Raw genomic sequence first — 10,676 nt, 5'->3', positions numbered from 1 at the left:
GAATTGGCAATTTGTAGGAAGGTCTTTTGGAAACCAGTTCGGCAAACATATCCAATTAAAAAAAATCACAGCCAGCAATTCCTCTTCCAAGATTGGGATTTCGCTGAATCTACGGATCGGGTTGGGAAAGCTGACGTCGTGGAAATACTGAGCGTTCCTGTGTGCACTGCGTTTTGGAGTCTCTCGTTTAGAGCAGTGTAGCAGACTAGGTGGGACAGGCCAGACGGGCCAGTCTCAGCCTTCTCCTCCGTCACCCCACATCAGCCTCCCACACCAGCTCCCAGCCAGCCCTCCTGAGCCCCAGAACACACACCCAGGAGGCTCTGTAAAGGGTGGGAGCCTTGGGTTCCACCTCTCCTCAGAGAGCAGCCCTCTATCCCCTGACACCATTTCCTTTTCTTCTAATGTCCACTGTCTCTGGCCAGGGCACCTAGGTTCTGTCCTTGGGGGCAGAGGCAGCTTTTAATGATCCATCACATGTGACTATTTAAAACACTAAGCAACTTGCACAACTGAGGAACACAGGGCTTCCTCAGGTGCAGTGAGGTTTTGTGAGGGCAAGGAGAGCCTCAGTGCCCACTGCGTGGAGGCCTGGGCACCAGCGGGCAAGGTCATGGGTGGCATGCTCCTCTCCCTGGACCACCAGGTCACTGTCTAGCCAGATAGGAAGCAAATACCTCAGGCCCCTATTTCCAAAAACCCTGGCTTGGGGTTCCCAAGTGCCTATGTCCCCAGCCTCCTGCCCACCCGCCCCCCACACACCAAGACCACCCCCAAACAGTCAGAGAGAGTGCCCAGATGAGCTCCTGGCTGGCCCTTCGGGCTGCCCGGAGGGTTGCCATCCCCCTCCCTGTCCCATTCTGGACTGTCTCATCCTGTGCTTTGGATTAATTTTACCCAGATGTATGAGTTTGTATTTTCCAAGATGAATCTGATCCAGCTATTTCCTGTTCCCACGTCCAGCTCCCCGTGGTCCCTGGGGGCCATTTTTCAGTCCTCATGATCTTCAGGGAGCACCGTCTTTGAGGTTCACATCAGTGCTGTGGGCACGGCCCTTGGCCTGTGGGGCCTGGACTCTGCCCGGACTCTCAGGCCACCCCTCCGGGTTCTTGTCTTTTGCGGCCTGCTTGCCAGCAGCGTTCCAGTGACACGTGGTCAGACTGCTGATGCTGCTGGATCCAGCTCCTGAGGGCTGCTGAGCCCAGTGTGCTGGCCTCTGGTGCTGGCCCGTGCCTTCCTGAGCTATCCCACCTCCCTGAGGGTTGGGTGACCTGGTATGTCAGTCAGCGAGGCTGACATAACAAAACACCACGAACCGGTGGCTTAAACAACAGAAACTCATGTCTCATCGTTTTGGAGACTGGAAGTCTGTGATCAAGGTGCTGGCAAGGCAGTTCCATCCGGAAGCCTCCTCTCTTGGTTGCAGGTAGCCACCTCCTCTCACACGGCCTCTGTGCAGGTGTGGAGACGGGCAGAGCGATCCTTCCTCTTCTAGGGCCACCAGTCCTATCAAATTAGGCCCCCACCTTTATGACCTCGTTTAATCTATTAGCCCCTAGAGCCCCACCTCCAAATGTAGTCACATTGAGGTCAAGGTCTAACATAGGAATTTGGGGGCACACAGTTCAGTCTATAGTACCTGGTGTATTTGTGTCCCATGGGTGCTATCCAAATTACCCCAAACCAGCTGGCTTAAAACATCAGACATTTATTCTCTCCCAGGTCTGGGGGCCAGAATCTAAGATTAAAGTGTTGAAAGGAGTTAGGGGGACCTTCCTGCTTCTTCTAGCTTCCAGTGGCTCCTGGTGTTCCCAGGCTGTGGCTGTGCCCGTCAATCTCTGCTCCATTTCTAATGGCTGCCTTCCCTCTGCCTTCTCTGTTTCTTTCTTTAAAAAAAAAAAAAAAAAAGTCCCCTTTATTGATTTTTAGAGAGGAAGGAAGAGGGATAGAGAGATAGAAACATTCATAAGAGAGAATCATCAATCAGCTGCCTCCTGCACAGCTCCACTGGGGATTGAGCCCGCAACCTGGGCATGTGCCCTGACCAGGAATCGGACCATGAGCTCCTGGTTCATAGGTAAATGCTCAACCACTGAGCCACACCGGCCGGGCCTTTCTCATTTCTTATAAAGGTACCAGTCATTTGATTTAGGTCCCACCCTCATTCAGGATGACCTCATTTTGAAATTCTTAATTACATGTGCAAAGATCTTTATTCCAAATAAGGTCGAATTCGAGGACCCACATGAACATGAATTTTGGAAGCCACCATTCACCCTGCTACCCTGACCCAGGTTCAGCTCTGGACTCTGTGAGAGACTCCGAATGTCTGTAAGCAAGTGCAGATGCACATAATGAGGTCAGTGATCTCTGCCAGGCACTGTTCTAGGCCCTCCCCAGGCTCCAGGGAGCTTACCGGTGCCCAGACCATTGCTGTCTATGGATGACATCCATGTTCCCATTGTACTAGGGAGGAGATGAGACACGGAGGCCAAGTCACTTGCCTGCGTTTGCACAGCTAGTGCACAGCAGTGTGGAGATCTTGTCCTGGAGCAGCACAGCTGTGCTCTCCACTCGACATAGCACCCCTGACGCCGGTGTGCAGGCTTTCCGTACGGAGCACCTGGGTGACACCAGCTGGGTGATGATAAGGGAGCCAGTGTGGCTTCGGGTAGGATATAATTAAGATTAACTCTGTGGCAGAAAATGTTATGATTAAGAATATCTGGAGTAAAATTAGTATAGTGACCTATAATTTCTTTTGTGTCTGGGGTTCTTTGGCCAGGTGGAATTGACTAGCAATAATTACAAGTGGCAATAATCAAGTGGTTAGTAGAAGTAGTGGGGTGGGTGGAGAATCGGAAAAGAATATTGTTGATAGGTCCTACAGTTCAACTCAGTCGCCTCACACACACACACACACACACACACACACACACACACTTAGATGCCAACCTTGTGTCCAGGTTAGCACCTGTGCTTCTGACCAACCAGCTATAAATTGGTCAGTCGGAAGCACAGATGAATTTGATAATTTGTTAGCATGGACTCACAGGTAAACAGTTTACCTACTAGATCACCAGCTCATTCCCAAGGACGCGCAAAAACCTCTAGATGAAGAGGTAACAGGGCAAGGCCTGGCAGGGTTCGGAGCCCAGAGGTGGCTGTGCCTCCCTCACATGGACGTGTGACAACTCAAAGCTCCCTGAACCCTGCACCTCAGGGATCGCCAGCAGGCTTCATCACACAGGTGGGACCCATCATCCTGCCCTAGCTGGTTTGGCTCAGTGGATGGAGCGTCGGCCTGTGGACTGAAGGGTCCCAGGTTCGATTCCGGCCAAGGGCACATGCCCGGGTTGAGGGCTCAGTCCCCACTGGGGGGCATGCAGGAGGCAACCAGTCAATGATTCTCTCTCATCATTGATGTTTCTATCTCTCTCTCCCTCTCCCTTCCTCTCTGAAATCAATAAAAATATATTTTAAAAAATTAAAAAAAAAACAAAACACAGTCTCCCCTCCCGAGGGTGGGGGCAGGGCTGAAGGTTCCAAGCTTCTCATCGTGGCCTGGTCTTTGGGGTGACCAGCCCCATCCAGGGACCCACCCAGATTCCTCTCATTAGAACAAAGCACACTCCTTTCACCCAGGAAGTCCCAGGGGTTTCAGGAGCTCTATGCCAGGAACTGGGGGCAGAGCCGGGTGTGTATGTTTATTATTATCTCACAGATGTGACCCAGTGCTCCTGGCTCCACCACAGACCTCCCGAAACACCTGGCCGACCCTCTAACAAACTGTTGCCTGTTCTCTCTGGGAAGTGGGTGGTCTGAAATTCGGTACAACTTACCATAAGCATTTATTATAATAGAACTTATCATCAGCATTTTGTTACTTTGCTTCTCTGTGTTTTCTAATGTTTCTACAATGAGCACACATCACTTGCATTACAAAGAACTTTGACACAAGAAAAGTGTCCAGTGGGCCCACAGCCAGGAGCTGGAGGAGTGGGGGCGTCGAAGCTTTAGCCAGGTGGGGTGCCAGCCAGGGTGGGGGTGGGAGTGGAGCGGGCACTGGGGCTTCCCGGTCTCCAACCCTGTCTCTGATGATGGCAGCTGGCAGAATCCCAGTCCTGGAAGCAGGCTGCTGGACCAGCCTGTGTCCAGCCCGGCAGACGGGAGCCATGCACAGGTATGTGCCCGTGGCCTTGCAAGCCCCCCTGCACCAGCTCCTGTGGAAAGTGGCATCTGAAATGACACCGAGCGGCCAGCAGGGGGTGCTCCCGGCCCTAGTGGCTCTCTGAGCCCTCAGACAACAGTCCCTCAGTTCCCTCTCCATGTCTGGCCATTGGGCCCCATGTTCTCTGTGGTTCCTGAGTAAACCGATTTTGCTGGAGAAGAATTTGCTTAGGTCAGCAGTGGCACCAGGCACCACCACCTCACACCTGGTCTGTCACCAAACCTGGTGGGTGGGCTTACTGCCCCACTCCCCACACACTCACTCCGAGAGCCCATCAGCCACCCCTAAGTCCATGCTCCCGTGCACGCCCAGCTGTCCGAGGAGCAGGCCCCACACTAGCCTCCCCCCTCCCTCCCCTGTCCCTGTTCTTCCCAGGCCCCTCAGCACCCACCTGCCAGCTCCCAACCAGTGAGTGGCTTTGCTGGCTCCTCCCTCCGCATCTATGGGCCCAGGATCGAGGGCCTTGCCCAGCCTCGTCCCTAGGCCAACACCCTGCACCCACAGCCCCTGCACCACAGCCCCCGGCCTCCCTGTCTACACTCAGCTGCAGGAAGCCCCATGGCTCACGGGATAGAACCCAACAAGTGCAGGGTTTTCAGAGAAACAGAACCTAAAGGTACAGAGAGATTTATTATGAAGGACTGGCCACATGATCACAGAGCTGTCTGCTGTCTGTAAGCCGGGGACCCAGGAAATCTGGTGGTCCAAACCCGGAAGCCTGAGAACCAGGGACTGCCATTCCCCGCCCCCCCCGTGCCCCGCCCGCCTCCCCACCCCCCACCACACACACACACACACACACACACACACACACACACACACACACACACTGGCATCTGTTTTCTCAGCTCACGGATTCAGATAAGGGGCTCTCTTCCGGAGACGTCCTCACAGCCACAGCCACGGCTGCCTGGGGTCCTGACCGCCCAGGGGGCACACTTGAGCCGCCACGGTGGGTTTCTGTTCTTCGCAGCTCAGTGATCCTTCATGAGGGCAGCTCCCAGCCCGGCCCACACCAGGACCTCCTCTCAGCTTCGAGGATTCGATCCGGGAAAAGCGGTGCTCAGCACGTTTTAATTTGCATTTCCATGACTTTCAGGAAGGTCAACATGTTTGCATGTTTACTGTTCACGTATGTTTCTTCTTTTGCGAATTGCCTAAATGGGCCTCATTGCTCACTTTTAAAAAATGGGAACAAAGTCAAATTGGCTTGAAAGGTGTAAAGAACTTTATAACATTTTTTCCTTTACTTACTATTTTTTCCGAAGACTTACTCTTTTTCAGGCATAACCTCTCAGCTGGCAGAATCCCAGGCCCGGAAGAGGTGGTGTTGTTGTTACCCACTATTCAGAGGAGAGAAACTGAGGCTCAGGCCTTGGCCAGCTCCTAAAATGCTCCCCGCTGACCTAGGGGTTGCAATTCCTTTCCTGCGCTTTTGTTTGCCTTTTAATTTCATTTTCGGTATAGTTGGAACAAAAGCTAAAAGTTGTATGCAACCAAAATTCTCGATCTTTTTTTCCTCCTACAGCCCCTGCTTAGAATATAAACGCAGACTCCCGTTTTCCTTTAATCCGTGGTTGTTCTCTTTAACCCCTGCATATAGCCTTCGGGAGCGCATGGAGGTGACGGGTGATCTTTGGTTCAGGGGACCGCGTCCGGAGCTGAAGACCCTCCTTTCTCCACCCGTGGGCTCACACAGGTCTCCTCATGCTTCCTCTCACACCCTGTCTTCCGGCTGCTGAGTTACTCATGGCCCTGGAAGCCAGCCTCCCGCCCCCTCAGCCAGGCGGCCCCCCTCCCCACGGCTGCGGTGACCCCCCACTCTCCCCAGGGGCTGGGTCCTGTGGTGAGTGGAAGGAATTTGGGTGAACTCTGCTCGCTCAGCAGTCTGGGCCTGGGGAGCCGGGCGGGGGCACGGACAGTGGAAAATCACGAGTGCTTTCCAAGTCGTCAGAAACCAAGGACATCGTTCTGCTGGCTGTGGCTGTGCGCATGGCAAGACACCGTGCGGAGACCCCAGGTCCCCTGGCTCAGGAACCACCTCCTGTGGCCCCAATAGCCAGACTGCAGACAAGGGTTGCTTCTAGCCAGAGGGACGGGCAGGCCTGGGTCCTTCTCCCCGAGGCCTGGAGGCAGACCCAGGACTTGAGGAGGCTGGGAGGGGCTGGGGCTTGACCCTGGAGCCTGCTGTCCAGAGGCCCGGGTCCTGGGTCTCCGCCCCCCGTAGTCATGCTGGCGAGCTGGGCCACGGAGGAAGGCACCTTGCAGGGCCCACTTGGCCATCTCAGTATCGTGGCTTCCTGCCCGTTGGGGCCTGGCCTCCAGTGACTGAGCCGCTGCCTCCCTGCGAGGCCCGAGCACCCAGGACAGCCTCCTCCAGGCCTCCCAGACCCTGTTCCTCTCAGTCCCTCATCCTGCGGCTGCCCAGCGAGAACTGGGCACACTGGCCCTGCTAGCTGGTGAGGTCCCACCTCTGCCCAGGCTGAGGCACCAGCAGGAGGGGCCGGTGCCCCGTGGCCCCATGACCGAGTCTAGGGAGCCTCAGAGGCCTCGCCTAACCCTTTCCTGCCACCGAGGTGCTGTGACTGGACGCGTCACTTCTCGGTTTCCTCACTGAGCCCTGGGGAGGACGGCGCCCGCACTCAGCGAGCATCCATCACTGCCCATGTGCTACCACGTGCCGGGGCCCTGCACTGGGGACTGATGTGGGGAATCAGGATGGGGCAGAGCCCCCCAGGGCAGGACTCCACTCCTGGGTCAGTGGCCCCCTGTGCCCTCTGTCCCAGGGCCCCTCGCTGATTCCTGTCTCCTCAGCCTGACCCTCCAGGGGGAGGCTGCATCTCTGGGCACCTTGCTGACTGCTCCGTAGAGACCCGCCCCATGACAAGCGAGCCGCCAGGGACACGCCCTCCCATGTGCAAATGGCCTGGGACCCAGGTGAGGAGGCTGGTGCCATTGGAGAGGGTATGGACGGGGGTAGGGGGTGGAGGGTGCTGATTTCTCTCGCTTTCCAGCCACAATGGCATGAAATGGATGGTAGCTCCTGGCAGGACGGCCTGGGACTCAGGAAGCTGAGGTATGGCGTCCAGGTTGCAGAGATTTCTGGGAAACCTCTCACATGGGGGTAGGGATGAATTCCCTGCGGGGTCTGTAGAGGATCTTCATGGAGAGGCCCCTGGGCTCAGGACCTGTCCTTCAGCCCCTGCATCCCTGGATGTCGGTAGATGGAGGCTCCAGGAGCAGGCCCAGCCCCTCCCAGGTTCCTGCAGCTCACAGCTGAGATGGGACTGACCCTCCAGGGCCCAGCTGGGCCTGCTCGATGGGGAATGTGCGGATGGGAGACCCTGCTCTTAGGGGCAGAGGGTCCACCAGGGTCACACCCGGAGCCCCTGACCTCTCACAGCTGAGGGAAGAGCTGAGATGGGGAGGAAGCAGGAAGCCCATGGCGGGTGGAGCTGTCCCATCCGGCGGTGTGAACAAGTCAGGCTGTCGAAGCAGCTCCCGTCTGTGGGCCTGGCCCCACGCAGCGGGAAGAGGGTGGGTTCCATTCCTGCTCACTCCCGGTGTGGAGCTGCCGGCTCTGCTGGGGCAGGGAGGAGGGGCACGAGGTGAGGCAGCCCTGGTGCCCGTGTGCCAGCTTTGCCACATGCCCCCCTGCCCCTCTCTGTAGCCTGCGGGGCTTCTGACGGCACAGCCCTCTGAGATGACCGTGTTCCCAGCCCTGGGTCAGGGAACCCCACCCTGGCTCCCCCAGTAACTCTCCTTCCCCCTCTGGGAGCAGTGAAGGTAGACCTGCTGGGTGACCTGTCACCTTCCCGCCCTGACAAGCCAGTTCTGCTGCGGGCCCTCGGGCAGACCCTCCCTAGGAGGGAGGAAGCTGGAGGGGGGTTCCTAGGGTGTCCAGCAGACCCCCAGACTAGCCCACAGAGTCCTTGGACAAAGACACGGAAGCCCTGCCTGGGGGTGGGCACTGGACCCAGCAGCCACAGGGGGCAGGAGCCTCCCACCCCCACCTGCCTCTCCCCGGGGAGTTGGTTTCGATGCTGCCTCCTCAGCACACGGGGTCTCCTGACAGGCCCTGGCTGCCTCCCTGCACCCAGACACAGCCTGGGTCTGAGGGGCTCTGTGGTGTGGTCTTAAAGCTAAGTGGGGTCTCAGCCCCACCCACCTATCTGGCATGGAGAGCAGTCACCCCTCCTCTCTACCTGCCCATACCTTCGGGGTGAAGGATCCCCCCACTCCCTGGCCCTCACCAGGGTCCAGGGCCCCAGGAGGCCTTTGCTCGTGTTCCTGTTGGTGAGTCACTGTGGCTGAGAAAAGGCTCTTTCTATTCCTCTTAATGCTTTCATGGCTTCTATTTTCCCTGGCAGAGCTCGCGGGCCCAAATCTGAGCCATGTGGGAGCCAGCTGAGCCGGCCTGGAGGAGTGACGCTCCCCAGCCTCGGCCTCCCTGCCTCCCACTCCGCGGGGGCCAGAGAGCAGATTCCATGAGAGCCGGAGCAATGTGATTCAAGGCTCGCCGAGGACATTTATGGTAAGAGCTGGCTTCATCTGCCTGCTGCCAGGCCAGCCTGGGGACACATGTCAGAGCGGGCACAGCCAGGAGCAAGGCCTGATGGGGGCTGCAAGCCCAGCGCACTTGTCTCCCAGGGGAGATGGTCCTGAAGTTGTACGAGGCACAGCTAAGCAGGACCTATCCAAGCTGCAACTTGAGGACACAGGTGAGGAGCAGAAGGTGACACGGCCATCAGAGGGCCCAGCTCTGACACAGCCCCACTGCCTTGTTAAGTCAGTACAAGGCTGCCTGGCCAGTGTGGCTCAGTGGTTGAGCATCAATCTATCAACCAGGAGGTCAGGGTTTGATTCCCCATCAGGGCACATGCCCAGGTTTTGGACTCGATCCCCAATAGGGGGCGTGCAGAAGGCAGCTGATCCGTGATTCTCTCTCATCATCGATGTTGCTCTCTCTCCTTTCCTCTCTGAAATCATTAAAAATATATTTTTTAAAAAAACGTAAGTACCTGGCCGCGCCCGTGGGAAGCGTGAAGGGCCTGGCAAGGAGGTGAGAGGAGGCAAAGCCCTCCTGTGTCTGCTCCAAGTCCCAGGCGGGGCCAGCAGCCCTTCCCACGGCTGCTGCTTGCTCAAGCTGCCCAGGGCCCTGCAGGGCCCAGGTACGTCCTGGCCTGTGTTCTGGGTTCTTTAAGAGGAGAGGCAGGAGAGAATGGCTGTCTGGCACCTCACCTGGCAGGGAGCAGTGGGTCCGTAGAGGTGAGGCTATGTCCACTGGGGAAATAGTGAGAGAAATGGGGTGGGGGAGCCTGTGCCCCATCGGGGTGGCACATAACGGGCACATCCCATGCAGCCTCGGGGGTAAAGGCACTCTCTCCAGCTGGCCGCCTCCTCTGGCCACAGTCTGCCTCTGCCCTTGAAGCTCCGTGTCTTCCAGGTGGAGCTGGGCTCACAGGTGTGGCCCCTAACACCCGCCCTTGATCTGACCTGGGGTCACTGGAGGCTGTGTCATCCGCTCAAGAGAGGCCGCAGCCTACCACCTCCTGGCCAGGTTCTTCGCTGGGGTCCAGGCACCCCCACCCCCTAGGCTGCTGGAAGTGCAGGAGTGGGCAAGAACCCTTTGCACCCATATGGAGATCGCAGTGAGTGTCACGTTTTTCTACACACACACACACACACACACACACACACACACACACACACCGGGACAGCCTATTCCTGCGATTTATACAGACAACCTCATAAAAAGGCTCTTCCCCAACCTGCTCTGTCTCTGCCCTTCTCCAAGCGTCACCTGCTGGGCCAGGACCTGAGATGGAAGGGGACCCTCACCTGGGGCTCCCACCCAGCAGAGCAGCTGGCCGGGGCTGTCATGGGCCTGGGAGGTCAGTTGATGTCTGAATGACAGAGCTGCCAGCCCCAGGCTCGAGTTGGAAACACGGGTTGGCCGGGCGCCCACAGGACCTTCCCGCAGATGAGATGGGAGGATCCCAGAGGCCAGAGGCCGCGCTTGGCTCTGCTCCCCGCTCCCGGTTCCCTCCAGCGGGCACCGTGGTACCTGGCGTCCTGGAGCCGCACAGGGACGTCAGCTCCCTGGTCCCGCACCCGCGGGACCTCCCATCCACTCCAACCGCCCTTCCTGCAGGCCCTGCGGCCGAGGTGCAGGCCTCCAGCCCGGGACGCCACCCCCATCCCGATCCGGGAAGCGCCAAGCACGCTGCGCCCGGACCGCTAGCGCGCCCCCCCCCCCCCGCCCCGCCTCCGTCGCCCCGCAGCCCCTCCATCCAGGCCCGGCTCCTCCTCCTACCCCAGGGGTTGGGGAGCCGGTTCCGGAAGCCTCGACGCCCCCGCCCAGGCCGCCGCCGGAGCTTTGGAGAGGGCGGTCCGCGCCAGAGCGCGCCACGCGGGCCGAGCTTTCGGCCGGACCAGCGCCTCT

This window comes from Plecotus auritus (genome assembly GCF_963455305.1).
Source record: "Plecotus auritus genome assembly, chromosome: 4".
Taxonomy (NCBI): domain Eukaryota; kingdom Metazoa; phylum Chordata; class Mammalia; order Chiroptera; family Vespertilionidae; genus Plecotus; species Plecotus auritus.
Note: the sequence above shows the minus strand (reverse complement) of the source record.